This window comes from Orycteropus afer, unplaced genomic scaffold (genome assembly GCF_000298275.1).
Source record: "Orycteropus afer afer isolate SDZICR_OR568_19922 unplaced genomic scaffold, OryAfe1.0 scaffold00089, whole genome shotgun sequence".
Classification (NCBI taxonomy): domain Eukaryota; kingdom Metazoa; phylum Chordata; class Mammalia; order Tubulidentata; family Orycteropodidae; genus Orycteropus; species Orycteropus afer.
The window spans coordinates 4292387-4318578 of NW_006921676.1; the positions used below are offsets into that span (position 1 = coordinate 4292387).

The 26192-nt window shown below is 40.0% G+C and overlaps 1 non-coding gene and 1 pseudogene across 1 annotated transcript; one reads left to right on the top strand and one right to left on the bottom strand.

The window, feature by feature from the left end:
* LOC103198275 overlaps positions 1 to 1663 on the bottom strand; it is an 88851-nt pseudogene extending 87188 nt beyond the window's left edge.
* A 14369-nt stretch (positions 1664 to 16032) lies between these two features.
* LOC122150114 lies at positions 16033 to 16170 on the top strand. The gene has a single exon (XR_006163493.1). It is a non-coding gene; the product is annotated as a small nucleolar RNA SNORA67 (small nucleolar RNA).
* Positions 16171 to 26192: the final 10022 nt, after the last annotated feature.

Below are 26192 nucleotides of genomic sequence, written 5' to 3' on the forward strand. Positions count from 1 at the left end.
CATCCCCCTCCAGAGATGAACTTTTCAGCTTGAATTTGTCAGCTTCTACACGCTTGTGAGCCATTTACCTAAGATAAATCTCTCTCTCTCTCTCTTTCTCTCTCTATAAATATATATATACACTTTGCTGGTTTTTGTGTTTCTCTAGAGAACCCAATCCAACACAACTTCCTTTGCGGTTGACCTTCCCAATGCTACATGTCATCTAATGTCCTGACTGCTGCTTCCATTGGCATCAATTGTAGAACCAAGCATCGTGAATTCTTTGACAACCTCCTGGCAATCCATAGCACATTCTATATTCTTCACCAACCCCATAATTCAAAGGCATCAATTGTCTTCAGTCTTCCTTATTCATTGTCCAGCTTTTGCATGCATATGAGACTATAGAAAATATGATGGCTTGGGTCAGGTCCACCTTGTCTTCAAAGTGACATCTTTGCTCTTTAACATTTTGAAGCGGTCTTTAGCAGAAGATCTGTCCAACTCAATATGTCATTTGATTTCTTTGCTTCTATTGGCATTGATTGTGGATCCAAGTAAAGTGAAATATCTAACAACATCAATCCTTTCTTCATTTATCATGATGCTGCTTATTGGTCCAGTTGTGAGAATTTTTGTTTTCTTTATATTGAGGTGTAATCCATACTGAAGACTGTAATCTTTGATCTTCATCAGTCAGTGCTTCAAATTCTCTTCACTTTGAGCAAGCAAGGTTGTGTCCTGCATATCACAGGTTATTAATAAGTCTTCTTCTAATCCAGATGCCATGTACTTCTTCATATAGTCCAGCTTCTCAAATAATTTGCTCAGTATACAAGTGGAATAAGTATGATGAAAGGATATAACTCTGATGCACACATTTCCTGATTTAAAACCACATGGTATCCTCTGGTCCTGCTATAACAACTGCTGCTTGGTCTATACATAGGTTCCATGTGAGCACAACCGAGTGTTCTGGAATTACCTTATAATAAGTATTTTAATATGAAAAGGCTTCTGCAAAGCTCCTGGTGTGTCAACTTGCCATGTGCATTAATAAAGAGGATTGCAGCAAATGTGTCCTGGTTATGTTCACATTTTCCACTTCCTAAAATAAACTCTAAGCCCAAGGGAGAATGATTTACTGTTTGCTTGTTTATTTATACCATGGTGTGATGTATTTGAAAGTACATAGGGTATGGAATTATCTGTACTTGGAATGGGTATGCTACTCACTAGTAAGTAAGAGGTAAATGGGTCAGACTCATAGGGATGGTGGTGAATTCCATTTTGGATAAGTTACTTTTGAAACATAACTTATGGACCATCCAAGTCTAGATGTTCAGGAGCGTGTTTCATTAATGGGTGTAGAGCTGAATGGTGATGAAAGCTATGTGTGTGAGTAAGGTAAGTTCTCTTTTCACTCTGTGATATCTCCTCCCAAGATATTTTATCTGCAGCCACAGGTTCAGTAACTATCTATAGCTCAGTGACTCACATATCTATATCCCCAGCATGTTCCACTTAACATCTTGTTAGTGTGTTTCAAAGGATTTTAAGGATTAATATATCCAAAACTAAACTGATTTTACCTTACCTCCAATGTTTCCTATCTCACTGAGGTCAGAGCTGAAGAGTCATCTTTGACATCTTCCTCTTTCTCACCACCTTCCACCTCCATTTAGTCCATCACCAGGGATTTTATCTCCTAAATAGCTCATGCATCTGTCTACTCCCCAAACCACCACCTGCTACCATCTCCTATTACTTCCTTCTATCATCACCTGCTGCTATCTGCTACCACCATCTCTCACTAACAATGGCTAAAGACTTTTGAGTGGTTTCCCAGACTTCAATCTGAGTCCTCCAATCCATTCTCCACCCTACTGCTAGAGTGATTTTTGTGAAATGCTAATCAGCTCTGGTTGCCACCCCTAACTGCATCCGTCCCCCGTGTGGTAGTTAAGGTTGTTTGTCAGCTTGGCAGAGTGTGGTTTTGAGTGGCTGGGCAGCTGGATGTAGTTGTTCCCCATGATGAGATTGTAATCACCTCCATGGTGGAATCTGCTGTGAACAGCTAAGCAGTTGAAGAATTATCTTCGGGTTGGAGCCTGCCTCTGGTATATGTGGAGAAGCTTCAGGACCATTCTCTAGTTTTCTGGCATATTTTGGATCCTGCATTTGGCCACGTCTCTTCTCCAGCTCCTGGACTTGAACCAGTGGCCTGCCACATTGCCTGCCAATCTTGGGATTGTTCCAGGACCTGAACCAGTGGCCTGCTGTGTTGCCTGCTGCTCTTGGGATTGTGCCATTTTACCTGCCAATCTTGGGTTCATCACCCTCAGCAGCCAGTAGCTGTATGACTCAGAAGAAGCCTCAAGTGCCAGTGGGCCTGGAACAAGAGACAGATCTAAAGCCCAAGGTCGAGAGGTCTTCACTAAGCCTTTAGAGTCAGCATTCTAAATTCACACTTTTAGCATCCTACACTGTAAAAGAATCAATTTCTGTTTGTTAAAGCCATCTATTTGTGGTATCTGTTATAGCAGGACTAGAGAACTGAGACACCTCTCATACACACACACTTAAATATTTCACTGGCTTTCTTTTGCTCCTGGAATAAAGACTAGGAACTTTAAAAGCACTTGCAAAACTTTCAGGATCTGGGCCTGATCTGCCTTTTCAACACCATCTCTCATTGTTCTTCTCTCTGCCCTCCAGCCTCTGACCTTTCATTTCTATAGACCCACCATTTTTCACCTCACACAGCCTTCTCTTAAGAGCTTATCTCTGCTTGCAATTCTCTTATACTCACTCTTAGCCTAGTTTGTGCCTTTCCTTCCTCCAGTCTTGTTTCAATCATCACCTCCTCAGGAAGCCTTCCCTGTTATCCCTAACTCAGTCAATTTCAACTATTATTTACTCTCATAACGTCACCAATGACATATACTACAACTGTATTTTTACACTTATTTAATAATTTCTTGTGTAAGGTTTGTTGAAAACTGAAACATAAACTCTATAAGAGCAGGTACTATATTTTTATTTTTTATGTTTTTTTGCTCTTCCTCTCCAGCATCTCTCATGGTTCCTGGAAGACAATGTGAACAAAATAAATGAATAAATTAATGAGAAAACCCAAGAAGGTTATATATATATATATGTGTGTGTGTGTGTGTGTGTGTGTATGTATGTGTGTGTGTGTGTGTATATGTATGTGTGTGTGTGTGTGTGTGTGTGTGTGTATATATATATATATATATATATATATATATATATATAAATGTCACTGCCATCAAGTTATTCCAACTCATAGCAACCCTACAAAACAGAGTAGAACTGCCCCAGAGTAGAACTGCCCCATAGGGTCCCCAAGGCTATAATCTGAACAGAAGCAGACTACCTCATAGTTATCTCATGGACTGGCTGATAAGTTCAAACCATCAATCTTTTGGTTAGCAGCCCAATGTTTTAATCACTGCACAGTTAGTTTGAGACAAAAGTTGAGGATGAATGCCTGGTATTGCTGATCAAGAGATAAATGAAGAAAGAGAGGTCCACCAGTGAGCCTAAAAGGGAATGGTCATAGAAATGGAAGAAAAAACATAAGAAGATAAATCACTCTAACTGAAAGAGAGAGACTCAAGAAGGAGGAAGTGGTCAGCAGTGTTAATGTTGACTCCATATCAAGTTAAGGGGCTGATGAATTATTCATTTGGAGATAACAGCTGATAACTCTAAGAATATCTGCACAGCTTATAATCCCCATTTCTCTGAGAATTGCTCTCTTCACCCTGAGGGAGAGATGGGTGGCAGCCATATTTGTGATCCTGAACTCTGAAATCCCCTACCCCCCACTCTGGAGCCATGATTGAAGTAAAGAACTATTTCTGGCTCATGCTGCTCTGCACAGAGAGAGCCATCAGAGTCAGTAGAAGCACTCCCAGCATCAAAAAAAATTTATGTTCTAAAAAGCTAATTCATTCATCCAATAAATATCTATTGGATGTCTACTATGTGCCAGGCCTACCACTAGGAGTTAGGGAAATAGCTGTGAATAGAAGAGTTGAAGATCCTGCATTCATAGAATTTATAGTTGAACACAGCTATTCAGAATTTCCCATATATTTAATTTCCATTGAAAGAACAGAATAAATCATGGGATTAGATTCCTAGCCTAACCACAGATGGTCAAACAGAAAGGTAAGCACCATCATGGAGGCCACTGGGTAGATAAAGTGAAGAGATTAGAAGCACCACTCTGATTAGGGGTTGTGAAGAAGATGGGGTTTGGTGAGGTGTCAGGGGAGAGATGAGGTCTTGGGATGATCTCAAAGCCTGGAAACATTCAGATTCTCAAAAAGAAATGCTTAAGTATAGGCAAACTTCCAATTAAAAAACTTCTAAATTTCCTATTGTCTTCCAGTAAAGTCCAACATTTTAGTATGGCTTTTAAGACCCCAGTGAAATGGTCCCACCCTACTTTTCCACACTCCACACACCCTCAATTGCAGCTTTATTGAATCCATTGCTGTTTCCAGAACATACCACATACTCTCATGTCTACACTCCTTTGACTAGAATACCCTTTCTTTTTATTTTTATCAAATGTCATCTCACTGCACAAGAGGTAAGGAAAATAGGGATAAATCCTTTTACATATACAATACTGCATTATCAGTAATGACAAACATTAATGTATGGGTGGATACACAGGCTGAATGACCAGGTATGTCTAGGCAAAAGAAATATACCCAGGACCAAATATAAGTTTGGCAGATGGTATTTCTATATACATATTTGTATGTGATAAAAGAATGTCATATTTAAAATAGAACTAACAAGGCAAATGTATGATAACTTCTTATCCACAGCTAACCACCCTGAGGCAGTGAATTGTTGGTCCTGTGAGCTTGGGACCATGGTCAAGGGGGACATCAAGCTCAATTGCCATAACATACTACACAAAAACATTGTTCTACATCCTACTTGGGTGAGCAGTGACTGGGGTCTTAAAAGCTTATGAGCAGCCATCTAAGATGCAACAATTGGTCTCTCTTCATCCAGAGCAAAGAAGAATGAAGAAAACCAGACAATGGAAACAATTAGTCCAAGGGACTAGTGGACCATGCAAACCTCAGTTTATGACCCTGAGACAAGAAGAACTAGATGGTGCCCATACCACTGCCAACCACTCAGAAAGGGATCAGTGTTGGAGATCCTGGATAGAGTGGGAGAAAAATGTGGAAAAAAACTCAAAATCATAAAAAAAGATCAGGCTTACTGGTCTGACAGGGACTGGTAAAATCCCTTAGACTACGGCCCCTAGTCACCCTTCAGGCCTGGAATTCAATTCACTCTTGTGGCTTCCAGCCAAACAGACATAATATTAACATTTACAACAGGTAGGTACAATCCTTAGAAGAATCAACCATGGGAGATCAGAAGGGCAGTATTTGCACAGGGAGATAGCGCAAAGAGAAGGAATATATGGGAAAGAAGGACACAGGGAAAAGATATCCACAGAGGAAGTGGGAGGGGGGCTGTTGTATTGTGGGGATTGCAATCAATGTCATGAAACAAAATGTGTATGAACTGTTGTATGGAAAATGAATTTGCTCTGTAAACTTTCACCCAAACCACAACAAAAAAATTTACACACACACACACACATATATCCTTTCAGAAAATAACCAACCATAGTCAGCCCACTTAGGATGCTTATCAATTTCTTCCAACCCTTTCTGTCTGCCTGTGCACTCCCACGGTATTGGTATCATCATTCTATTTATTAAATATTTCCTTCTGTCTGATGTTTACAAATTTGTCTCCCCTCATAAATTGAAAATCCTTGAGTAAATGGTCCTGACCCCTTCATTGCTGCCCACCTCTCTCTCCTCTTATATCCTCAGTCTGGCATGGCATGTAACAGTTGCTCAGTGTTTGTAGATAGAGGAATGTCTTAGCCCCTTTGTTGGTGCTGTGCAAAGAATGGCCCTCACGTAGCAGCTGAACTCTAAGACAGTTTATGCCAGAGAACACTCATCAACACTTCCTGCAAATATGTACTAACTTAGAATTACTGCCATTATGAAGTAGTCTCAAAATAAAAGCATTTCAAATAGAAAATTAATTAGCTTATACATTCAGGATCACAGAATGATACCTTTGTATTAATTGGCCTTCATTAGTGACCTGAAATAGAATGCAAAGTCTTATACACCATTTACTATTAAAGCAAAAATTTTAGTATAACAAAAGAAAGTTCCGAGTGCAACAACAGAATCTGTGTGTTTACAACTAAATCTTCTTAAACTAATTATCTACTGTGAGGAAGATCCATGTATTGAGTAGAAGATGTATCCTTTGTTTGCTTGGGGGAACTCACCTTTCCCTTTCCATGTGGCACTGATCTCTTCTCCCTGGCTCTACTTGTGGGCACATGATACTAGCCTGGCCAATGAGAATCCACTCCCCCTCTCTTCCAAAGTAATGATTAGTTTAGAAATAGGCATAACATTCCAGTTAGCCAATCAGAATCCTCCCTGGGATCTTTCTGCCAGAACTGTTGGGAAAAACCCTTTCTCTAACTCTGGAGGTATGAGAATAAAGGTACAACTGGAGATCACATGATGACCTTCCCAGGTTAAAAGCAGCAAGACAGTTATAATGGTGGATAATGAGGTCAACTGAAGAAGGAGGCAAAGGAAGAGCCCTAAGATCAATTTTGTATGTCAATAAATTTTCTATTTGGCTAAAGCAAGTTTGAAAGGGATTTTTGTTACAATAGAAGTCCTGACCTGAACATTTCTAATTAATAAATTATTAATGAAGAATAAATTCACCTTTGATTGTGACTTCCTTATAAAGGGCATTTTTCCAGTGATTTCCACTCTCTTGGTCCCCTATTCCACATTTTAAACAGCTTTCTGCCATCCTACTGCCAATAGGGCCTCACTCTGGCCCTCCTTTGATATGTCACTCCCCACAGTGTGAGGATTCCATGGGGGGAGAAGGGTCATGATAACCTGAAGCCTACAGTACTTCTAGACAACACTCTGGTACTCAGGATCAAGAAACTCTCTACCCAAACAGCCCAAGCATAATTCTAGGACCTGTGCTGGTGTTTTTCTTAAGTTCAGTTCTCAGAAGGGCACACCATGCCACTAGTGAGTATACTCCTAAGCCCAACAGGTCCCCAAGAGGTGGCTTTTGTGGGTGGATGAATAGAGCTTGAACATTTGGGTTGGGGTGTTGTTTTGGTTCTCTTGTGCCACTCCAACAGAAATACCATGGGTGAATGGCTTTAACAAATATGGATTAATTCTCTTACAGTTTAGGTGACTAGAACTGATTTCAAAGTGCCAGCTCTAGGGACTAGGTGAAGGCCTCTTGACCTTGGGCTTCAGCTCTGCTTCTTGTTCTTGGCCCACTGGAGCTGGTGGCTTCTCTTAACTCAGACAGCTGCTGGTTGCTGAGGCTGACAAATCCAAGGTCGACAAGTAAAATGCCACACTCCCAAGATTATTAAGCAACATAGCAGACCACTAGTTCAAGTCCAGAAACAGTCCCAAGATTGGTAGGCAACATGGCAGACTGCTGAATGAAGACACAGCTAAACTAAGGATCCAAGCATGCTAAAAAGCTCCAGACCTTTTCCAAAGCATCTTCTTAATATACTGAAAGCAGACCACAGCCCTAAGGCAAAAACTCACAGTAGGTTCCACCATGGAGTTGAATACCAGTCTCATCAGGGGGGAATAACTACATCCAGTTTGCCAGCCACTCAAAACCAGGCCCGGCCAAGGTGACCCATAACTTTAACTACCACAGGTATCCACATTCAAGTAAACAAGGCCCCTCATAGTAAAATTAAAACCAAATGTAAAATGGGAAAAGGATGAGCCCCGGGCCAGAGGACTCTTTTCTCAGGGCCTCAGACTAGGTAAACGCTAGGGGCAAGTCTAACAGTTATTGGATCACATTCAGTGTTGCTCTTTCCCTAGGGAGGTTGGTTGAACTCTCAAAACAGAGACGGATGAGAGAACAATGGCATCGTGAGGCAAATTCCTTCTTTCCCATCCTTTAGTCCCTGGTTTTCTATATTCTAGGGAGAGATGTGTTCTTGGTTGCAAAGTGGCACTTCTATGTGAGAGAGAATCATGGTGGAAAGACAGAGCAAATGTATGCTCAAAGTTTCCTTGTTCTAAGAGGGAATTTTTAAGAAATGTTATTAAAGCTGAGAGAGAAACTCTATTCCTTTCTCTTTTTTTTAACTCCACTTATTTCATTTCTACCATAAAAATTCAACCAAGAAACATTACCCAAACATCACAAAATTCTTTTTTTTAAAAAATGCATTTTACTGAAATATAATTTACATACAGTGAAATACAGAAAACTAAAGTGACAGGGGTCAAGGCTTTTTTTTTTTTTTTTTTTTCAATGTTCCCTCTCCCCCCCTCCCACTCCTGGCAACCTACAAAGAAAGTTTCCCTCCATATATAAACCTTTCCTTGGCCCTCCACAACAACCAACTAACATATATTTGTCCTTCTGTGATTGACTTATTTCACTCAGCATAATGTCCTCCAAGTTCATCCATATTATGCAGTGTTTTGCAGACTGTACACTATTCTTTAGTACTTCATAGCATTCCATTACGTGTATATACCTTAGTTTGGTCATCCACCTTTCCGCTATAAATCTTAGAGATAAGTCCCTTGCCAGATATGTAATTATCAGCAAATATGAATTTGTTGCTGTCATTTTTGTTATGTGCTTTCTCATGGTGTCGATTTCTTTGTTCCATATAATTTTCTATGCTGAACTCGTTTTGTTTATGAATAGTGTTATCACTTCCTTCATTGCTATTGTTTTAGAATTCGCTGAATATTTATGCTGGTCCTCTTTTTTGATGTGAAGGTTTATCATTTTTCTTTGAGGTTACTCTGTGATTTATAGTTTTCTTCCCAAGTTCAGAACAGTCCATTCTATCTTGTAGTTGTCTTGACTTCCCTACCATCTAGAAGTTCTGTAACGACGCAGTTTTTTCCCTCTTTTTGGTTCGTAGTTGTCCTCATTTGTCAATTGACGTCTCTGGTTGCCTGTTTACAATCTCGTAGGCTTATTTTCTTTGGATGCTTCCATAGCTGGGTTGGTTTCTGGGTTATATCATCATGTGTGTTAATGGTCAGTTGTTGGCTATTGTTGCTTCTCTGTCCAAAGGGCTCCCTTTAGCATCTCTCTGTAAGGTTGGTCTGGTTTTAACAAATTCTCTTAATTTCTGCTTATCTGGAAATGTCCTAATTTCACCATCATATTTGAGGGACAATTTTGCTGGGTACCTAATTCTTGGTTGGAAATTTTCTCCTTCGTGTTTTATATATACCATCCCATTGTCTTTTCACCTGCATGGTTTCTATTGAGAAATCTGAGCTTAGTCTTATTGGTTGCCCCTTGTAGGTAACTTTTCATTTTTCCCATGCTGTTCTCATGATTCTTTCTTTGTCTTTGGTTTTGGTAAGTTTGATGATGGTATGTCTTGGTGATTTTCTTTTGAGGTCTATCCTGTTTGGGGTCCGTTGGACTTCCTGAATGGATCATCATACCAGGAAAATTCTCTTCCAACAAATCTTTGACAATTTTCTCTGTGGTTTTATTTGTGTCTTCCTGTTCTGGAATTCCGATTACACATACGTTATTCCTTTTGATGGTATCCCATATGAACCTTAGGCTTTCTTCATTTTGTTTTGATCTTTTTTCTAATTCAACCCTTTCCAAAGAAGTGTTCAGGTATTTGCTTTCAATATCACTAATTCTGTCTTCCATTGATTCAATTCTGCTCCTTTGCCTGTTCAATGTCTTATCTATTTCTGAAAACGTAGTAGTAATCTTCTTGATTTCGGTCTGTAGATTTTGTATCATTTCTAATATTTCATTTATTTTTTCATTTTGTTCTTGTATCATCTTTTGAAATTGTTCTAGGGTTTCTCTGTGTTTTCCTTGATCTGTCTCTCAATTCATTGAAGATATCTAAATATAATTCTTTTGAATTCCTTCTCAGGGAGTTCCAATGCTGTGTCTTCCTCAGGGGTGTGTTTTGGGTCCATACCCTAGTCCCTTGTTTCTCCTGCTTTATCTTGCTTCTTTGTGTGAACTGTGATGCTCTGTTGTCTCCAAGGCATTGTGACATTTTTGTGATAATATTGAATTGGTGATTGTATGTTGGAGTGACTTGCCCACAATTTTCATTTTCTTTGTTTTGTTTGTATGTTTTCTAAGCAAGCAGGGTACTGTGCTGTGCTCTTCTATTTGCTAGTGGACAGCACTTATACACTCACCACCTGTTTCCTTTCCTGTTGTTAGCCTCTTGTATGTCCCTGCTACCCTTGGCAAGCAGAGCCTCTTCCTAGGTCCCTGGAATCTGAATGAGGAGGATGCTATCACTTTAAAATCCAAAATGACTGCCACTTGTAAAGATTCAAAATGGCTGCACCCTTGGTCCCTTTAAATATCCAAAATGGTCACTGCTTGTAAACATTCAAAATGGCTGTGCCCTTGGTCACTTTAAATATCCAAAATGGCTGCTGCATGTAAACAATCAAAATGGCTGCACCCTCTGGACAGCAGAAAGTCAACAGCTCAGGTTGTCTCCCACCTTACTATTTCCCTTCCTAGTCATAGGCCACTATCACAGTCATCCCTGCAGCCCTTGGTGACCAGGGCTGATCTTTTTTAGGTCAATTCTCAGGTCCCAACACCTCTTAGACTATTCAGGCTGTTGGTCCCGTCAGAGTAGCTGACAGTCTGTAGCTCTGATTGTCTCTTTCAAACATCACAAACTTCTAATCAAAGTAATATCACAAAATACAAACATTGAGAACTGTTGGGAAGGCTAAGGAAAGAAGTCCATGATGGGTACTTAAAAGTGAATGCCACTCACTGGCCAAAGATGAGAAAATTTGAGCTTCTGCAATAGGTTGAAACACATCAAATATGTTAAAATCCATGAGTTCATAATGATAATAAAAGTAACAACCTTTTGAGAGGCTAAACAAACCAACTTTTTATTCTAAAAACTGACAAATAAAAGGAAAGAATCATTTAACCTGTCTTTCCTACACAATCCTCAATATAATCAAATAGTTTATGAGAGTAAATCGCTCTTCAGAAAAACAATACAACTAATAAACAAAAAAGGAATAATAAAGTTAGAATATTATCACTTTGCAACCTCTATAATGAAATAATGGATCTAAGTGATGATCATCAAAGGCTGTTACTTCACAAAGAGAAAGACAATCAGACAAGGGGTCTTCCTTATCGAAGTAAAGGATACTCCTACAACATATTCTTGCCAAAAATATAATAAAATATAGTAATAATATTCTTTACCTGAAAATATATATGATCAAGCTTGGGCTCTATTACCTGCATATACGAAAGACTGGAACATGTTGAGACACCATGGGAAGACAATTAGCAAAATCCAGACTGGGAAACTACAAAACAAAAGATAAATATTTTATCAAGAAAAAAGGGAGAGGAGTGACTGAAAGATTAATAAAAGACTTAAAAGATCTGATTGAGAAAAAAAAACAGCTTTCAAAAATAATTATAAGACTATCAGGGAAATCTGAACACTGATATCTGATGATTTTAAGGAATCATTGTCAATTATTATAGGTGTGAATATGGGATTGTGATTGTTTTTTTGAGTAACTTTCTTCTTCTTCTTTTTCTTCTTCTTCTTCCTCTTCTTCTTCTTCTCCTCCTCCTCCTTCTCCTTCTCCTCCTTCTCCTTCTTCTTCTTTTTAACATTCTTATCTTTTGAAAATGCTTTCTAAAATGTTTATTGATAATATGATGTCTGGGACTGGCTTAAAATAATCCAGTGAGGAAGTAGGTGGAGTATAGATGAAACAAGTTAGTCATGAGCTGGTAATTGTTGCAGATAAGTATGAGGCCATGAGGGCTCATTATATTGGTCTCTACTTTTGAGTATGTTTGGCAGTTTCCGCAATAAACATTAAAATGGGTGAATATCAAATTAGGTTTGAATTCCTTTCTCTGTAGTGATCTCTTGGAGCACTGAAGGCTTAGTGGGAGAATACTCACCTTCCATGCAGGAGGCTAAGGTTTGATTCCTGGCCAAGGCACCTCATGCACAGCCACCAGCCACCAGCCACCCATAAGTTGAGGCTTGTGTGTTGCTGTGATGCTGAACAGGTTTCAAGAAAGCTTCCAAATTAAGATGGATGAGGAAGAAAGGCCTGGTGATCTACTTCTGAAAATCAGCCAAATAAAAGCCCTGTAGACCACAGTGGTCTGATCTGCAACCAATCATGGGGATGGTGCAGGACTAGGTAGCATTTTGTTCTGCTGTGAATGAGTTTGGCATGGGTCGGGGGCCAGCTTAATGGGGCCCCAAGAGCAACAACATAGTGATCTCTTATCAGTTAATGGCCTGAGACAGAGAAGGTAGAACATCTCTAATCCCACTTCTTACCACTATAAATATGACTTAGAGTAAAGTGATGGGTGCACATCCTTCATCATGAAGGAAAATAATGTGGAGATTTTATAATGAGATTTTACTTGTAATACATTTCTGCTGTTTAAATATTAGTTCTTAGTTAGCCATGTATTTTTTAAGAATCTTCTCCATTCCCATCCATAGAATCTTTTGCCTTCATTTTCCTTTTCTATAAAATGGAGGAAATTAACACTCTTTGGACATTCTTTCCAATTTTCAGAGGAGTTTAGAAGTGACCAAATGGAGTACACAATGTACTTCAAACTGCTTTGAGAGAAAAGGTACCACATAAATAAAAGTCCCTAATAATGATAAAAAGAACATCTGTGTTTGCCAGAATTATAAGCTTTGTGTTTGCATGGTTTACTTGTAGCATCATGTTTATATCTTCACAATCCAAACCAAAACCTGCTCATCTCACCATCACCCCAAAAAAGGAGATGGTTATCATTCCACCAACACTAAGGAAAATCAACATCGGTGGATTTTTGCTAAATCTGGCAGCCCACTGTGTTTATCAACACTCTCTCCTGCCCTTGTTTAACAGAGGAAACAACTTGTTATGATAAAATGGAGTTACATGCTGGTAAAATCAGATAAGCAGAATTGGACAAAAAACGTTTCCTTAGCCAACATTCCACATTTCTTATTTGGCCTGAGAACATGGTCTTATTTTTGGAAAAGTTAAAGGAGAGCTTTGGCCATGCATAGGGCCACATTTTCACAGTGGTCTTGTGGTTCTCAGTGGGCTACATTTTTTCACAGTCATTGTCAGAATAAACATATTGATGCCTAGAAGTTGAATCCTTCTCCACTTGTAAAAACCAAGCACACAAAATATCAAACAAGCTGTAAAAATCTTTATAGTGGTTTTTCTCCATTTTAAAAACACCATTAAGTCTTTTCCTCTCCCATGTCCCCAAACTGCTGGGAAATGGCAAATGTTCTTTCATTTACTCTTATTCTATTAAATTTATTCATCTTTCAGAAACAGAAACAGGAAGCATCAAAACTGAGATGCTGATATTGATGTAGCCCTAATTTTTGCAGCCCCAACTAACAGGTCTGATGTCCAATAAACTCCTTGACAGTGTGACTTTCCCACCTACAACCTCTCTGAATTGTGACATCAGTTCATTGTTGAGATTGGCAGAAGGTACAAGGGACAAGTAACAGCCAGTAGAGTAGGAGGGCATCAGGAGCCATGGCAGTTCACTAAATGTCTTACCTGACATATGGTCAGCAAGTGAGACAGATATTGGAGCTGTGAACATGGAGGGAGGCAGCATGCTCAATATAAGAAGGCAGAGGGGTTGCATCATTGTCTCCTATGACCTAGTGTGCCTGAAAGAGATGAGACAGTCAATGTAGCATAAGAGCATAGACTTTGATATAAAAGATTCCTGGGTTCAAGTCCCAAATCCACCACTGTATTGGTTAGAATACAGTCTACACTGTTATACAAATAGGTCCCAAAATACACAGACTTTGAATAATTCATTATTCATTTCCTCATGTTATAGACCATAGTTGAGAAGTCCAGGTTGTTGGCATAACTCTGCTCCATGGAGTCATTTGGGGGCCCAGGCCCTTTTACCTTGTTGCTTTGCCATTTTTTTATAGCATAGTTCTCACTTGCACTATAGAAACTGGGTTGTGGACACCTCTGTGAAAGGAGAAGAGATCATGAAGGAGGACATGCCCGATGTCATGAGTCTCAATCCCAGACATACATCAAATCACTTCCAAACTATTGCTGAAAACTTAGTCACATGGCCACACCTACTGCTAAGTGGTCACTAGCTAAGCATCTACTACTATGGATATGGAAGAAGAGAAAGGATATTGGTAGGACAATATCTATCATCATCATCATCACACCCACATACTATGTAATCTTAGTTTCTTGACCTCACTGAGACTCTAGTCCCTCAGCTTTAGTATGAAATAATAATTGTATCTATCTCATAGGGTTGTTATGAGAATCAAATGAGAAACTGAATTTTTAGTGTTTACTATGGTGTTTGGCACATGCTCAAATATTAGCTCTTATAATTATTATCATTATTATTATTAAGAATAGAATTAAGAGACCCCATAAACTACTAGTCCAACTCCTTCTTTCTATAGTGAAACCAAACCAAACCAAATCCATTGCCATGAAGTCGATTCTAACTCATAGCAACCCCCATAAGGTTTTGAAGGCTGTAAATCTTTAAAGAAGTAGATTATCCCATCTTCCTCCCATGGAGCAGATGGTGGGTTTGAACTGTTGACCTTCTGGTTAGCAACCAAATGCCTTACCCAATGCACCACCAAGGCTTCTCCGTTTCTATACTGAAAGGAGAATGAATTAGTAAGGCGCATCTTTGTATAGGTCTCCCAAAAAGCTAACCCTGAAACAAAAACTTGGGTTCAGGTATTTGGAAAGTGATCCCAGGAAGCTCAAGTGAGAAAGTGGGCAGAATGAGTCAGGAAAGAGAAAAGTCATTAAAGCATGAGGTAGTGATTTATGTGTTATGTGGGTGAGCACAATATTGCTGGGGCCCCTCAGAAGAATCAAATAGAAGAGATGGGTCAATGGGCTACTTATCCACCAAGTCCTATTCTTCATTGTTGGAGGGCTAACCCTTAGGGACTCCATGTGAAATGCTGGGCCCTTCTGGGCTACCCTCAGCCCTGCATCTAGGAAGTACCTAGATAGGAAGTCTCCATAAGGGACTATGGGCTCCTCCTCCTGCTAATCAGCCTGCCAGTCAGAGGTGCTGTGAGCTGGTGCTGCCCCTCCCCTGGAGAGACCTCCTGAGGGCTGAGATGGGGAAGACACCACGACAGTGCCCAGAGGTACTCCCACAAATGGGCCTGACTGCCATTGGATTGTGGCTACTTCTACTTTCCCCAAGGAACTAGTACACAGTCCCAATCTAAAAGCTTAATGATGTTGTAAGTTGCCGTGGAGTCATTTCCAACTCACAGTCATCTCACATGTGCAGAGTAGAACCTCACCATAGAGTTTTCAAGGCTGTGACCTTTCCCTCTGGGTGGATTCAAACTGCCAACCTTTCAGATAGTGGTCAAGCATTTAACTGTTTGTGCCACCCAGGAGCTCAAATCTTAATGAAAGGAGAAGAAAACAAAATGAGGAGGCTGAGAGGAGCAGATAGGAGTTGTCCTTGTGACTTCCCCTAGAACCTAACCCAGGAGTTCTGTATGAGAAGCATTCAATTCACAGAAAACCAGTTTGCCTGATTTGTTGAATGGCCAAGTCAAAAGAATACATAGCAAGATTTTTTTTCCTATTCAACAATAATTCCAGAACATATTCAAGAATAATCTTTATGATATACTCCTCTTATAAATAAGGAGCTGTGGTGGCATAGTGCCTAAGGCATTTGACTGCTAACCGGAAGGTTGGCAGTTCAAACCCACCAGCCACTCCACAGAAGAAAGACAGGGCAATTTACTTCCATAAAGATTTATTGCTTATAAATACATTCATGTAGAATACATTTGTGATCCAAGGTGATTCCCTCTCCAAGGGGCCAACTAGTGCTTCTCTCAGGAAAGCAGTAACTTGGAATAAAATCTGGCATGCCCAAGGTCTTCTAGGGAGAGATGTTTTTCCTTTTGCCTGCCTTTGGCTGCCTACAGGAAAAAAAAAAAGAGAGAGAGAGAGAGAGAGAGAGATACATTTGTGCTCATTACACTCTTAACAACTATTTTCATAGTTTTATAATCATTTTATTATATATTTAAAAGCAACATGTTCAAATAAGGTACATAATCAATTATTAGGAGCTCTGGTAGCATAGTGGCTAAAGCACTTGACTGCTAACCAGAAGGCTGGCATTTCAAACCCACGAGCCACTCCTCGGAAGGAAGGTTGGGCAATCCTACTTCCGTAGTGATACTGCCTCGGAAACCCAAGGAGGGGTTGCTATGAGTCAGGGCCGACTCGACGGCACATAACAACAACACAACAACAAATCATTATTAAAATTTTGAAGAACTAAAGAAGTGAGAATGGAAAAAGCGACTTAGAATCCTTTTTCTAGTCATTATTTCTAGTTATCAAACATTAGTTCTCCCCATACAAATATATCTTACCTGAACAACTGAGAAAAATGTCAAGTTTCTTTGTATCCATCACTGATCTTAGCCCTCAGGAGACATCAAATTAATACACCCTTCTTATGTCACTCAACCTCCCTCGCTCAGCCCCCCAGCCTCTAGCTACACTAGCAGGAGCTGGGGCAGAGATAATTTAAATGTTCCTTGAAATGATATGGTAAAGACAAAAAGCACTGAATATGTGACCTAGAAACTCTTTGGTTTTAGTTAGCTAGTACTGTTACAACAGAAATGCCACAAATGGATGGCTTTAACAAACAGAAACTTATTTTCTCACAGTTTAGGAGGCTAGAAATTTGAATTCAGGATGCTGGCTCTAGTAGAAGGCTTCTTTCTGTTGGCTATAGGGGAAGGTCCTTATTCCTTGGCTCCTTGGTGATGTCCATGTGGCATGGCATTTATCCTCTTCCATGTCTGCTTTCTTGCTTGCTTGTTTAATATCTTTAATATCTCAAATGAGATTGACTCAAGACACAACCTATGCTAATCTTGTCTCATTAACATCATAAAGACAACTCATTCTCAAATGGGATTTACACCCACTCCTCACTTATCAGCATGGTTAGGTTCCAAAGACAGGTCATTATGCAAAAATCAGTGGGTACAGTGTAGTAAATTACCTGGTATGGCTTTTCTAGCCTTAAGTCTTTGTAAACTCCATAGTGGAATTTGTCATGAGTAACTGAGTGTTAAAGTTATCCACCTGGGGTATTTCTGTTGTGAGTGGCACAAAGCAATGTTCTGGGAAGTTCACTCTCAGGTGTTTAGAATTCTGATGTTATGATTGGTTAGTTTGGCCACTCTGCCAGGCTCAAAAGGAGCCTTCCTAGAGGCAGAAGGAATCTCTCTGACTGCTGGCTGAGAAAGACATGCTGCTGAGAAAAACATGCTTCTGAGAGACACATGCTGCTGAGAAAGAGATACCGAGAGACATGCACTGCTGGGAGAGAGACACATACTGCTGAGTGAGAGACTGAGAAAGACCGTTGGCTGAGAGATGGCAGGCTGAGAGAGACTGAGCGTGTTCCTGACCTTAAATTGTAGTCTGTTGCTTCTCTAATAAACCCCGTAATCTGTGAGTTCTGTGTGGACCCTGTAGCACATTATCAAACCCAGCAGAGGGGTGGTGGGTGCTACAGGAGGAAAGGTTGGTGTCAGGGCTGGTGAAAGGGCTGGAGGGAGGCACCATGTCTGGCCTCTCAGGAACAGGCCTTGGGCTGCTGATGGTGATTCTGTGAGGTTAGAGGAGGTCAGAAGATGTGGCCTCCCTGTCTCTTTGACAGTGGGTTATGTGTAAATGGAGGATGCCCACCCATATCACAAAATGGAACATGACTACATCATTACATAACTGCCAAATGATATCACTGCATAACTGCCAAACCACTGAGAATCACAGCCTAGCCAAGTTGACACATAACCTTAACCATCACAGCCAGCGTTTCTCTTGTCTTGCACCTCAGTCTTTGTTACTGCCAGACGTATATCATTAATGTACAGAATAGTTGGACAGTAGATGTTTTACTATTGTCATAAATTCAAAATGTTAGATAATGAAATAGTCAATAAAGGAGGAGTAGGTGTACACCTTCCTATAATCTAGTGGTGGTGGGTGAGGGTTTTTAAAATAAGGCATAGTGGTTAGGACTTACAGCACATATTTTTGGGGAACTCAATTCAATCTTCAACACTTTCTTTTGAGAGTTGTGCTGAAACGCCCTTCCCTGTTGCTTTTTTTATCTGGGTGCGCTGAGAAGACACCTCTAATCTCTACCCCAGTGTTCTATAACTTTGTGGTGGCCTCCATTTCCTGGACTGCCTCCACCTCTTCTGCCTCCTCCTCTTCTCCTCTCTTAGCCTCTAAATCTGGAAATAGGAGGCTCTAACAGCTGCACTGAAAATACTATGGACTGCCAGAAGAACAAACAAATCTGTACTAGAAGAAGTCCAACCAGAATGCTCCTTGGAAGCAAGAATGGCCAGACTTCATCTCACTACTTTGGTCATGTGGTAAGAAGGGATCATTCTGAGGAGAAAGATATCATGCTTGGTAAAGCAGAAGGTCGCAAAAAAGAGAAAGACCCTCAACAACATGGGGTGACACAGTGGCTGCAATGTGGGCTCAAGTATAACAAGGACTGTGAGAATGGTGTATGACCAAGCCCAAGCGGTGTTTTGTTCTGTTGTACCCATGCTTGCTATGAGTCACAGTTGACTCAACAACACCTAACAACAACAACAATAGCTGCACTTGGAAATCACACCAATCAGGGAGCACACATAGGAATGTAGGAAAGAAACAGTGTGGCTATATCAACATGGTCGTGTCTTAATGAGATATTCTGACCGCAGCTGTGTATGTGTGGAGGTGGGGGGGAGGATAAAGGAAAGAGACACAGTGATACTGAATGGTCAATTTCATGGAAGCAGGAAGATGATAACATTTTAAATAAGTGTTCACTGTTACATAAACTTGATATTGCATGGACCCCATCAAATAGACCCATCCTTTGTGATAGAAGCCTTTACTGGTACCTTCACTACTTATGTATGTGTGTGTCTTGGTCATTGTGCCCTGAGCCTCTCTAGAGCCACACCTGTCACTAATTAACCTTTTTAACCACACCGCCCCTGCCCCCACCCCACACATACACCAGGTCTGATATATAGTAAGTGTTCAGCTGGAATTTGTGGAAAAAAATCAATATGGCAGGGACATTACATATTACTTTGATCTTCTTTGTAATTAGTGGATTTTCACCTTGGCAATAGTAAAAATTGTGTTTATATGTGTATAAATATGAGACTAAAATGGTCTCACAATGTATGCAAGTACATATATGCATATTATGTAATCAGGGCTAGTGTAACAGTAATACTAAATATAAGAATGAATTAAATTAATATTGACTGGATGGTTGACCCTGATAATGACGTGGACCAGTCATCAAGAGAACATGGTTTCCTAGTAGCAGTGATGTGACTATTATTCTCATGTTTAAAAATTACAGTGCCTACCATGCCCCACCCCATGCCCACTAGATTGTAGGAAGGTGCTGTGGCAAGAGGACTGCAAAGACTTTGAGGCCACACAAAATTGAATTTAAACTCATTTCAACCACTTACTAGTTTCTAACACTAGGCAAAATAACTTAACTTCTCTCAGCCTCTCATTCCTTGTCTACAAAAGGAATATAAATACTTACTTCCTATGGCTCTTGAAAAATTAGAAGTCAACTCTATATATACTAAAAACAAACCAAACTCACTGTAAGTGCTCAATAAGCCAATAGACCCTCAAAAGGTGTTATGTAGTTGTCTACCATCACTTCCCTCAATCAGCACACCCGTGATTCTTGAAGACACCCACAATTCTTGTATCTCCAGCACCTACCATGATGCATCGCACTTGGTAAGCCCTCAGATGTATTTCTCTGTTACAAAAAAAAAAAAAAAAAAAAAAAATTTTTTTTTGGCCTGAACTCAGACTTATACAGAAATTTAAGTGGCTTCTTCCATGTAAATGACCATCGCAGTGGTATACTAGACAATATCTTCAGCCTGTGTTTTATAAAAATTATAGTAATCCGTTCAGCCTGGGTATTCTCATATTTTGCAAAAACACACAAGAAGGAGATAACATTAAAGCTTTGCTTCTGCATTTCAAATACAATTCAATTCACATGCAATGGTGCAGAAGACTGTTTACGCATGAAATGAAGTTTACTTTTAAAATTTTTCTCCCTTTCCATGGTCCTTCACAAATTTCTAGTAAATTAATGTTGTTAGTGCTTAGGAGTGAGCTCTTCTGGGCCGTGGAAAAGGAGAGCTGGACTCAAACTTGTTCTAGAGAAGAAAGAAAGTAGGCATTTCTGTCTCAGTTGCTCCAGACTCTTTGCATTCTCCCACCAAAATGCAGCAGCTTCCCAGGGCTACCTGCATTTGCACTTGGCAAATCCCAAATAGAGTGGGTATAGTTTCAACAAGTTGTTTATTTTATTCAATCCGTGGACACCATTAACTCACTCTTTGCATTAAAATATACTGATCTCTGTGTCTTGGGGGCCAATGAAATGTGCTTTCTTAATCCCTGCATAGACTTCTCCTCTGATATACATGGGATTTGACAACTCTAACTGACCAGAACAAATTTGTTATGTCCCTTTGCCTCTTGCAATAAAAAGCCAGTAAAAGAATTTCCATTTGCGTGTGTATGATTTATAAATCATGCATATCACAAAACCATATAAACCAGGAATGGGAAGAAAGGCTTCAGCATTCTGGAGATGAATTATTCTTGCCTTTTTACCACTCAAGAAATGTACATCACTCCCTCACTGCATTCACAGTCTTCCAATATTCCAGTAGCTGCTTCTCACTCATTCTGGAATGGTTTACTGGACGCTGGTTGTTAAAGACTAGTAACAGCAACACTGCTTGAAACAAATTCAATTTACAGGCCAGTTTTATTCCCTTCTCAACTGCTCAGAAAATCTCCTATGCCATGCAAACAGGCAGAGTTGTAACCTTGGATTTCATGAGTTGTAGTTTATGCTTTAAATACCAAAGCATCATCTATGAAAAAAGACACCAGGCAAAGAGGACTAGCCTGCGCATTCTTCAGTTTTCTTTAAAGAAAATAGGAGATGCTGACCTATACTATAGAGGAGCTCTGGTGGCACAGTGGTTAAAGCATTGGGCTGCTAACCAAAAGTTCAGCAGCTGCTCCACAGAGAAAGATGAGGTGGCTCCTTCCATAAAAGTTTACAGCTCTAGAAACCCTATGAGGTAGTTCTACTGTATCCTACAGAGTCATTCTGACATGGAATTAACTTGGTCGCAGAGTGTTTGGTTTTGGTTTGACCTATACTATGGGTCACTTCCTCTTTTAAGCTCCAAGAGTCATAGCAACAGATTTTCCTTTAAACAGGTTATATAGTATGATAGCCAGATTCAGAGAAGTGATTTGTCCAAGTGAGAGCTAGGAGGAAATAAGCCTATGTTCAAGTTCCAATTCTACTGCTTGTGAGTTGTTGCATGGGTGACATCTATTTGGATGGTTTAGGGGAGTTTCCATCTTTAGACCTGTCTATAAAATATAAGAAAATTTTATCAGCACATGATAAATGTTTGTGTAATAGAAGTGGGTTGATTCTTATCATGAATTCTAAGAACATGACCAAATTCAATTGCTGTACCTGAATTTTGTCTTATAGATGCAGTAGTCTAAGTGTCTATTCTTGGTTATCAAGGATAAATTTCAAGAATAATTCTCTTATTCTTTGTTAACCATCAAATAAAGATTTGTCCAACAATAAGAACCTTTGTGAAAATCAGTGCCTCCTAGGGAAGCATCTCCATGCTAAGATGGCCTGAATTCACTAAGTGGATGACCAACCAAGCTCTGAAACTTATAAGTCAAGAATTTCGTTGTAAAGGAATTTGGCCAGTACACAGCCTTTTCTTGCTACCTAGAACCATTGCTTTAGCCACTAATACAGAACATAGATTAGATACTAATTGTAGTTGTTAAAGTTATATATCAACTCAGTTGAGCCTGGTTGAGTGGCTGGGCAGCTGGATGTAATATTCCTTATGAGGAGACTGGTGATCAACTCCACGGTGGAATCTACTGTGAGCAGCTGAGTAGCTGCCTTTGGGATGTGGGCTGCTTCCTGTATACAAAGAGAAGCCTTCAGGAACAGTCACTAGCGGGTGAGTCGTTGTTCAGCAGCCCACCAGGCTCTGCCGATCCTGGGACTTTCAACGGACTTAAATCAATGGTCTGCCCTGTTGTTTGGTAACATCAGGACTGTGCCATTTTATTTGTCAAGCTTGGGTTTGAGAGTCTCAGCAGCCAGCAGCTGAGCGAAGAAAAGCCTCTTGCTTCAGTGGGCTGGGAGCAGGAGGCAGAGCTGAAGCCCAAGGTTGAGGGGCTTTCACCCAGCCCCTAGAGCATGGCACTTTGAACTCGGACTTAAAGCCTCCAAACTGCAAGAGAATAAACTCCTATTTCTTCAATCTATCCCGTTTGTGGTCTATTCTTGTCAGAGCGGCACTAGGTAACCAAAACACCATCTTTATGGTTCCCTTATTAATGAGTTAATAAATCTTTGTATTTGTGTGAGAGTCAGATTTTGAAGTTTTAAAACTTACGCTTTGCCATAGCCTTGTAACAGAAGTAGAAACCATGACATGAAGGCAGCTCTAGGGCAGGGAGCACCGAGATGGGTTCAAACCCAGTCCTGCCATTCTCTGGAAATGCGACAGCTGCAGATCTTTCAAATGACCAGGGTGAGTACAATTCCCTCTAAGTTCCCCTCCTGCTCTGCCATTCTCTCACCCATGTACATTACTGACTTAAGGACATGGAGTTTGGTCAGCTGAACTAAAATTGGTATTACAGATTGTGATGGTTAATTTTGAGTTAATTTGTCTAGGCTATGGTTGGTCAAACACTAGTCTAAATGTTGCTATGAAGGTTTGTTTGTTTTTGTGGGGTGTTTTTTATGTGATTAACATTTATAATCAGTTGACTTTAAGAAAAAGAGATCATCCACAATAATGAAGGTAGACCTCACCCAATCAGTTGAAAGCCTTAAGAGCAAAAGCTGAAGTTTCTAGTAAAGAAAGGAATTCTGCCTCAAGGCTGTAACATGGAAATTCTGTCTAAATTTTCTGTTGAAAAGTCTGCCCTACAGATTTCAGACTTGTCAGCTCCCTCAGTTGTGTGAGCCAATTAAAATAAATAAGCAAATCTGTGTGTATCAGTCTATCTCATCTATCTCTCTATCTCTCTATCTATCTATCTATCTACATATATCTCCTATCAATTCTGTGTCTCTGGAGACCTTGATCTTGACCACTCTTACACTGGCCTGTCCTTGAAAGCTGAGAAGAAACAAACTGTGTATATTAAAATAACTATATCAATTCTAAAGGCTTGTAAAGTTGCTATAAATGTTTCGGATGCTCTCCAAGAAAATATTTATAGACTCTTCAAACTCTGCGCTGGTACCAGGTTTTTTAAAAAATAATAAAGCAAAGAGCATCAGTTTATTTAAAACTAGGGCTCAGCAAACTTCAGGATTTAATAGGAAATGTGTACCATAGTTTATTCAATTTCCTTTTAATAATTCTATTTACTTAGGAGAACATTTTCACCTGCATTTATAATACAGGATTTAACATCTGTCAACACTAGTCTAGTTTGCTAAACATTACTTGAGTCACAGTATGCTTAGTTTGTTCCAGGCTCTCCCCTCTATCACGTTCTACTTCTAGTTAGACCAACATATTTTAACTCCATCCTCAAATGCTGCCATGGACAGAGCTCCATTTAGATCAGTTTTCTCACAGAAGGACCAATCTTAGATACCTCTTATTAAAAAAAAAAAAAAAAAGTGGAATAAATAATCTACAGGAAGAATGCTGAGTTCTGCCTTTATCAGATCCTATAAACATCACTTTTATACCAGACTGGAAGAAAGAAACTAGAGTTTTAATTTTCATTCCACTATGAAACCATCTGGAGTTCCTGGGTGGTGCAAATGGTTAACAAGCTCAGCTGCTAACTGAAAAGTTCAAGTTTAAGTCCATCCAGAAGTACCTTGGAAGAAAGGCGTGATGATCTACTTCCAGAAAATCAGCCACTGAAAATCCTGTACAGCACAGATCTACTCTGAGATACATGATGTCACCATGAGTTAGAGTTGACTTGACAGCACCTGGCTGGTGTATTATACCATTTAACTTGGTGTCACTGAAAAATACACTTTCTCAAATAAAAATTAGAAAGATTGTTGTGAGTTTAAGAAACATCAAATCTTTCTTTAAAACAAAAGTTATTTTAAGAGTTTGTTTTACATTCAACATTACGTGTACATTTAGTTTCACTCCACATTTACCATCCCCAACCCTAATCCAGTCTCCTCCCCTCCCTGCCCAGTAACCCGTGCCCCATGCCCCTCATAGTTATGCAGTCCTGTTTGTCCTGCATATCCTCCATGTGAATGTTGGCCCTCTGGTGCCTGGTGGTCGATTGCTCCAAGGGATGTATTTCCATAGAGTGTGTGGGTGCATCACCCTGAGTTGAATGGTCTGCATGTACATCTTGTTTACTATTGGGCTGAGGGCCAGCCCTTAGGAGTGACTTTTATTCCAGGTCCAGAATGTATCCCACGACCACAGGATTAGGGGTCTCACCAGACTCCATCCGACCAGCCATTCTGGTCATTATTGAGTTTTTGGATTTTGTTCCACGTTTTTCCTCCCACTCTATCCAGGATCTCCACATTTGATCCTTTCTTGAGTGACTGGCATTGGTAGCCAGGCACGATTGAGTTCTTCTGGTCTCAAGGGCCATCATGCCCTAGGGCTGATTGCTTCCAAATTCCCTTTTTTTTTTTTTTTTTGCACTCTTCTTCGCTTCTGATACTAGGAGACCATTAGCTGCATCTTAGATGGCCACTTGAAAGCTTTTAAGACCCCAGCCACTACTCACCAATGCAGGATGAGGAACAAGGTTTTTATGTATTTTGTTGTGCCAATTGAGTCTGGTGTCCCCCAATACTAGAAACACCAAATCTTTCACTATTGTGACTATCATCTGTCTTAATGGTGTAAACTTTAACCCTTTTAAGACTGCATTATTTTCTGCTTTGAATTTTATGTTGAATCCATGTATTTTCAGTAGTGGAAGACATTTTGAATGAAATGAAAATTTTTTTTGAGGTAATATGGATTTTGATATAACTCTCACTGCTGTCAAGTTGGAGCCAACTCATAAAGACCCCTCCTTGGTTTTCTGAGGCAGTATCATTATGGAAGTAGATTGCCCAACCTTCCTTCCGAGGAGTGGCTGGTGGGTTTGAACCACCATCCTACTGGTTAGCAGTCGAATGCCTTAGGCACTACACCACCAAAGTGGGTTACATATATCCCAAAGGGGATATATGAGGTTGGTGGGATGAGGCCTGATTCTTCAGATTCATGCAGTTGACAGGTCCTCACCAGATAGTAGCATGCACTAAAAAGTGGGATAGCAACTTCCCATTAAACTCTAGAAATGGAAAATATAGGTGGGCATTACTTTTCCCATGGGTTACAAAAGGACTAAACAACAAAATAGACCTCACTGTGCATTGTTGAGTTCCAGGCATTCAACAATACTTTTTCATGATTCTCCTCAGTGTTAATTTGCAGGCAGCCTCATCCTCTTGGTTTCAGTGGCCCAGGGTAATATAAAGCATCCTCCAAGACCCTGATGGGATAGCCACAAAAATGACATTCTCTCTAATTACCAAGGGCTTCCTTGTGCTTTTACACACTACCCATCTGCTAGTTTGTTGTCTGTGATGGCTTTTGTGTTGCTATGACACTGGAAGCTATGCCACTAGTTATTACATCCATGGCAGACAAATTTCAGTGGAGTTTCCAGACTAAGACAGGCTAAGAAGAAAGGGCAGGTGATCCACTTCTAAAAATTAGCCAATGAAAATCCTATGGATCATACAGAATATTGTCTTATATAGTGCTGGAAAAT